Source organism: Somniosus microcephalus, unplaced genomic scaffold (assembly GCF_052327205.1).
Source record: "Somniosus microcephalus isolate GS21.2 unplaced genomic scaffold, FLI_Smic_1.0 unresolved_chr3, whole genome shotgun sequence".
NCBI classification, from domain to species: Eukaryota; Metazoa; Chordata; class Chondrichthyes; order Squaliformes; family Somniosidae; genus Somniosus; species Somniosus microcephalus.
This window is the reverse complement of record NW_028225181.1, coordinates 71879367-71886772: the sequence shown is the minus strand read 5'-3', so window position 1 is coordinate 71886772 and position 7406 is coordinate 71879367. Positions and strand designations below refer to the sequence as shown.

Sequence of the window (7406 nt, the reverse complement as noted above, 5' to 3'; positions counted from 1 at the left end):
GGTCATTTGTGGGGCTGGCACTAGAAAAAAGTGACCATGAAAGCTGCTGGATTGTCATAAAATCCGACTGGTTCACTAATGTCCCTCAGTGAAGGGAATCTGTCACCTGGTCTGGGCCTCTGGCCTCTATGGGAGGAGAGAGAGAGAGAGAGAGAGGTGGGAGGGGGCAAAGGAGATGGACTTTATACATCTGCAACTCGACCAGAACTTTGACAGAACCTCCAAAACCCACAACCTCCAGCACCTAGAAGGACAAAGGCAGAAGGTGCATGGGAGCACCATCACCTCCAAGTTCTCCAAGTCACACACCATCCTGACTTGGACATATATCGCCGTTGCTACATCATCACTGGGTGAAAATCCTGGAACTCCTTACACAACAGCATTGTGGGAGTACCTTCACCACACGGACTGCAGCGGTTCAAGAAGGCGGCCCACCATCACCTTCTCAACGGGAAAATGGGGATTGGCAACATATTCTGGTCTTGCGAGCGACGCCCACATCCCAAGGATGAATTAAAACAAATCTGCAGATGTAAACTGGATTAAAAGCCTCTACAGAAATACTTATTCCTAAAACAATACTCTTTTACATTGTAGGGACAGTGTCTGTGTAACAACCTAATCTCCCCCAGAATCCACCTCCCTTGACAGTCTCACATTGGAAATTGTTGGGTCCTCCTGGGCTCAGAAGTACTGGGGGTTAAACCCAGCTGCTTCTGCTCCATCTCCACTCCAGCTCAAACAGAAGCAACAAAAAGACCTACACAGGCGGCCAGGTACCTACCTTCCGTCAGCCTGCAATAAAACTCTTCCCGACAGCTGCTGACTAATGGCGGCCGCAGCACCCACAATTCACCGCGCCCCAGAAACCACTCTATCCAACTCGCTGATTTACCCGCTGAGAGTGCGCATGCTCCCCGGGGCTGCGGGCCATTCTGGGAGCCTGGCTCCTGTCCTTTGGCCCGAGTCGGACTTGGTGGAACCGGCTGAAGAAACCGGAAAGCGGCGGCTCGGATGGGGTAGGCGCTGCACCCAGGGTTTCCTGGTGCCAGGGCCCTGGCTGCATGTCCGCTGGGCCCGGCCGCTCTGATTCTGATTGAGGTTCTTGATGAGGCAACAGAGAGGGTTAATGAGGGCAATGCGGTTAACATGTTGTACATGGATTTCCAAAAGGCGTTCGACAAGTGCCACATAATAGGCTTGCCAGCAAAGTTGAAGCCCATGGAATAAAAGCGACAGTGGCAACATGGATACGGAATTGGCAAAGTGACAGGAAATAGAGTAGTGGTGAACGGTTGTTTTTCAGACTGGAGGAAGGTATCCAGTGGTGTTCCCCAGGGGTCAGTACTAGGACCACTGCTTTTCTTGAGATATATATATATATATATATATACATACATATATATATATATCTATATATATAAAGCGGCTCTTCTGTCTGTCCCGATGTCTGTCTGTCTGTCCGCCTGGTCTCTATACGTTTGGAAGTTACAGAGCGTACCGACGCGCGCGTCGCCTCAAAAGAAAGCTTGCGATTCCGGACCGGTCATAGGCGTATTTACGTTTCGGCCGGACAAAAATCCCGCCCGCGGTATCCCAAAAACGTTCAGCGTTCCGCTCATTAGCATCTCATTAGCGACCGTGTGACGTCGAGGTCTTCCTACAGTTGAGTGTCGAGTGACTCGACGATTGACCAATCCTACGCTTCGGTGACCTGACCGGTCGACCAATCGGTGCGTGTGTGGGCGGGCCTTATCCTTCTGAACCGAGGTGAGTGGCCGCCATCTTGATTTTCCACGATTTTTTCCCCCACACATTCTGTGTGTTAGGGAACTAAGGTAAATATTTCAATTATGTGTTAGGCAATTAATTAACAATTTATTTGAGTTTTATATTGTGTTTAGCAACCCCCCCGCCTCCTCCTCACCCTCGCGCAGGGGGGACTCGGGGCCTGAAGCTGAAAAAATTTATCTCTCTCTCTCTCCCTCTCTGCCTTCTCTCCTTCTCCTCTTCCCTCTCTCTCCTTCTCCTCTTCCCTCTCTCCTCTTCCTGCTCTCTCCTTCTCCTCTTCCCTCTCTGTCTCTCTCTACTTCCCCCTCTCAGGTGTCGCGGACGGAGCGCGGGCGCGCCGCCCAAAGTTTCCCGCTCGCTAACGGCCTTGCCGGCTCCCGCGGGCCGCTCGCACTGACCGCTCATGCGCCGCCCGCACTCACCGCGCATGCGCCGCCCGCCTGCCCGCAGCGGCCGTCCATCAGCCGCGCGATACGCGGGGGACCTCAGCAACGGCACCGGACCTCAGGCGCTAGGCAGGGGGAGGGGCCGGAGAGAGGGACAGAGGGGAGTGGGGGAGCGGGGGAGTGAGAGGGAGACAGGGGAGGGGAGGGAGAGAGGGGAGAGGAGGGGAGGGAGGGATAGGACAGGGAGAGGACATGACAGGGAGAGGGGGGACACACAGGGGCAGGGAGACCAAACGCCCCAAAATTGCCCTCGCGCCCCAAAATTGCCCTCGCAACGCAGGGCTCCCCAGCTAGTGCATGTATGTATGAGTCGATCTCTCTGTCTGTCCTTCTGTCCTCGGGTGTGCGTCTGTCCGGCTATGCGCTCGAAAGTTATAGAGCGTACCTACGCGCGCGTTACCTCCGAAGAAAGCTTACGCTTCCGGGACGGTCGTAAGCGTATTTACTTTTCGGTCGCACGAAAATTGTTCGCGCCTTATGCAAAAAACCTTCAAAATTAAACTCATTATCTGCTACTTAGCATTGATTGACTGACGTCAAGGTTCGACCAATCCTGTGCCGTCACGATTGACCAATCCGACAGTATGGTCCCCTGATGGTTGGCCAATCGGTGTGTGTGTGTGTGGGCGGGACTAATCGTTTTCATCTCAGGGATCTGGCAGCCATTGTTTCACTAACATTACTTCAGCTTCCAGCTCAAACTACTTTGATCATCCAGCTTTGAAAAAGTTAGTATCTCTTTTAAAAATAACATAAGATTTACCAAAAACGTTTTATAAGTACTTTCACTTTCATCTTTCAAGGTATTAAAAGGTAGAAATGTTGCCCGGCAGCAGATTCACAAAGGGACAGAGACAGGCCCCAAAGCCTCGCACTCGATTTAAACCGCCCGGCCCAAAACAGCCCTGGCAAAGCCGGGCTCCCCCAGCTAGTATATAGTATATCTATCTATCTAGGATACATCTGTCTGTCTATCGAGCTATACACTCTAAAGTTATAGAGCGTACCTACACGTGCGTTACATCAAAAGAAAGCTTGCGATTCCGGAACGGTCGTAAGCGTATTTACGTTTCGGCCGGACAAAAATTGCGCCCGCAGTATCCAAAAAACGTTCAAAATTCCGCTCATTATCTGCTCATTAGCATTGAGTTACATCGAGGTCGACCAATCGTATGGTCCAGCGACCCGACGGTCGACTAATCGTGGCGTGGCGGGGGCGGGTTCCTGGCGTGTGTGGGCGGGCCCCCCTAGAGTCGAGTGACAGGACGATTGACCAATCCTACGCTTCAGTGACCTAACGGTCGACCAATCGGTGCGTGTGTGGGCGGGCCTTATCGTTCTGAACCGAGGTGAGTCGACGCTATCGTGATTCCAAACTTTTCATTTCTTTTTCCCGCTTTCTGCGTGTTTCTTTTCAAATCTACATTTCCACCAAAAAAAGTCGCTTTTAAAACACAAAATGTTTAAAAAAGTTAATTCATTTGTAAATCTTTTTTCTAACCTCTATAATTTTCCTACCTTTCACCGTTTTTCCAGGCAGGCCTCGAAGCCTGGGCGTCTGTTGCCCAGCCACGCCCGAGCTACGCACCGGCCATCCCGCTGGGCCCGATTCCGAACCAGCGGCCAGCCATCTTGGTAAAGGCTGGCTGGGCTCACTGCAAGCTCCTCGCGCTGCACGGCGCACCTCCACACAGAGCGCGGCCAGAGGGAAGCGAGGAGGCTCGGGGGGGGGGCGGGGCTCGGGAGGGGGAGCGGAGAGGGTTACTCCGGCAACCGGGCTCGCCAGCCGCAATCGGCCGTCTCAAGCCGCTCAGGCCCGGAGATCGGGAGGCGGAGAGTTACCAAGGCAACCAGGCCCGGCCAGCCGCAATCGGCCGTCTCAGGCCCGGCCTCAGAAGGGCGGGGCTCGGGCTCACCGGGGCGCTGCGCTCGGCATGTCAGTGCGTGGGGCGGCACGGAGCTCAGCGGAGCCATCGCCGGCAGAGGGGAGAGGGTCTGCTGGCTCCCCCCTCCCTTTCTCCCCCCCTCCCTTCCTCCCCCCCTTGGTGACCGGGAGGGGTCGCTGTGCCGGACTCAGTCCAAACCGTCGCTCCCTGTGCGCATGCGCGGACTATCGTCTGTCAATCAACCATCAGCCAGAAGAGGTCGCTGGTGAGACCAGTGAAGAAAGAAACACTTGCATTTCTATAGCGCCTTTCACCATCACCGGATGCCCCAAAGTGCTTTACAGCCAATCAAGTACTTTTGAAGTGTAGTCACTGCTGTAATGTAGGAAATGCGGCAGTCAAATAGCGCACAGCAAGCTCCCACAAACAGCAATGTGATAATGACCAGATAATCTATCTTTTTGTTAAATCTGTTTCTCTCTCTACAGATGTTGCCTGGCCTGCTGAGTGTTTCCAGCATTTCCTGTTGTTATTTCAGATTTCCAGCATCCGCAGTATTTTGCTATTATCCTTTTGTTACATTGATTGAGGGATAAACATTGGCTCGGACACCGGGGATATTTCCCCTGCTCTTTCCCAACAAACCGTCTATATTCTCCTGTAGCCTGAGGCTTCCCTCCTCGCTATTTACCACTCCACCAATTTTCGTGTCATCTGCGAACTTACTGATCATACCTCCTACATTCATATCTAAATCATTAATGTACACTACAAACAACAAAGGACCCAGACCCTGTGGTACACCACTGGACACAGGCTTCCAGTCACAAAAACAACCTTCGACCATCACCCTCTGCCTCCTGCCACTAAGCCAATTTTGGATCCAATGTGCCAAATTGCCCTGGATCCCATGGGGTCTTACCTTCTTGACCAGTCTCCCATGTGGGACTTTGTCAAAAGCCTTACTGAAGTCCATGTAGACTACATCAACTGGACTGCCCTCATCCACACACCTAGTCACCCACATCGAAAAATTTAATCAAATTGGTTAGACATGATCTCCCCCTGACAAAGCTATGCTGACTATCCTTGGTTAATCCTTGCCTCTCCAAGTGGAGACTAATTCTGCCCCTCAGAATTTTATCCAATAATTTCCCTACCATTGATGTTCGGCTCACTGGCCTGTAATTCCCTGATATATCCCTACTACTACCCTTCTTGAATAATGGTACTACGTTAGCTGTTCTCCAGTCCTCTGGCACCTCCCCTGTGGCTAGAGAGGTTCTGAAAATTTGTGTCAGAGCCGCTGCAATCTGCTCCCTTGCCTCACACAGCAGGCTGGGATACATCTCGTCTGGGCCTGGGGGTTTATCCACTTTTAAGCCCGCTAAAACCACTAATACCTCCTCCCTCTCAATACTAATTTGTTCAAGTATATCACAATCCCCCTGCCTGATTTCTATGCCTGCATTGTCCTTATCCATAGTGAACACAGATGCAAAATATTTATTTAAAACCTCACCTACATCTTCTGGCTCTGCACACAGATTGCCACTTTGGTCCCAAATGGGCTCTACTCTTTCCCTGGTTATCCTCTTGCCCTTAATATACCAACAAAACACCTTGGGATTTTCCTTTATTTTGCCCGCCAGTGTTTTTTCATGACCCCTCTTCGCTCTCCTAATTTCTTTTTTTAAGTACCCCCCTGCACTATCTGTACTCCTCTCGGGCTTCCACTGCTTTTAGTCCTTTGTATCTGCCAAAAGTCACCCTTTTTTTCCTAATCCATTCTTGTATGTCCATCTCCAGCACCGGTGTGTATCTGAGTCAATGGGCCTCTCTCTGACCATTCTCCCCAGTCCATCTCCAGGACCAGTGTGTATCTGAGTCAATGGAACTTTCTCCCCAGTCCAACTCCAGGACCAGTGTGTATGAGTCACAGGGACGCTCTCTGACCTTTCTCCCCAGTCCATCTCCAGGACCAGTGTGTATCTGAGTCAATGGGACTCTCTCTGAACTTTCTCCCCAGTCCATCTCCAGGACCAGTGTGTATCTGAGTCAATGGGACTCTGACCTCTCTCCCCAGTCCATGTCCAGGACTAGTGTGTATCTAAGTCAATGGGACACTCTCTGACCTTTCTCCCCAGTCCATCTCCAGGACCAATGTGTACCTGAGTCAATGGGGCTCTCTCTGACCTTTCTCCCCAGTCTATCTCCAGGACCAGCGTGTATCTGAGTCAATGGGACTCTCTCTGACCTTTCTCCCCAGTCCATCTCCAGGACCAGTGTGTATCTGAGTCAATGGGACTCTCTCTGACCTTTCTCCCCAGTCCATCTCCAGGACCAGTGTGTATCTGAGTCAATGGGACTCTCTCTGACCTTTCTCCCCAGTCAATATCAGTCTTTACAGTAGAAGACACTAAGAATATCCCAACACTGGACAAACAGGGGGCTAAAGGGGGGGAGGAGCTAAACATGATCAAAATCACTAAGGAAGTGGTACTCGGTAAAATAATGGGACTCAAGGCAGATAAATCACCTGGACCTGATGGCTTACATCCTAGGGTCTTGAGGGAAGTGGCGGTAGGGATTGTGGATGCATTGGTAATAATTTTCCAAAACTCCCTGGACTCGGCAAAGGTCCCGGCAGACTGGAAAACTGCTAATGTAACACCCTTATTTAAAAAGGGCAGTAGACAGAAGGCTGGAAACTATAGACCGGTTAGCCTAACATCTGTGGTAGGTAAAATTTTGGAGTCCATTATTAAGGAGACAGTAACAGGACATTTGGATAATCATAATTTAATAGGACAAAGTCAGCATGGTTTTATGAAGGGGAAGTCATGTTTGACAAATTTGCTGGAGTTCTTTGAGGAAGTAACATATAGGGTGGATAAAGGGGAACCAGTGGACGTAGTGTATTTAGACTTCCAAAAGGCATTTGACAAGGTGCCATGCAAAAGATTATTGCTTAAGATAAAAAACCACGGGATTGGGGTAATATTCTGGCATGGATAGACGATTGGCTATCTAACAGAAGGCAGAGAGTTGGGATAAATGGTTCATTCTCAGACTGGCAATCAGTAACTAGTGGTGTTCCACAGGGGTCAGTGCTGGGTCCCCAACTCTTTACAATCTATATTAACGATTTGGAGGAGGGGACCGAGTGTAACATATCAAAGTTTGCAGATGATACTAAGATGGGAGGGAAAGTAGTGAGTGAGGAGGACATAAAAAACCTGCAAGGGGACATAGACAGGCTAAGTAAGTGGGCAGAGAT

At 50.7% G+C, this 7406-nt stretch overlaps 1 protein-coding gene across 1 annotated transcript in view; it reads right to left on the bottom strand.

Moving 5' to 3' along the window:
* The window catches only part of LOC147091961 (uncharacterized), a 102210-nt gene that overhangs the window by 63617 nt on the left and 31187 nt on the right, over window positions 1-7406 (bottom strand). The gene's annotated exons all lie outside the window — the stretch shown is intronic.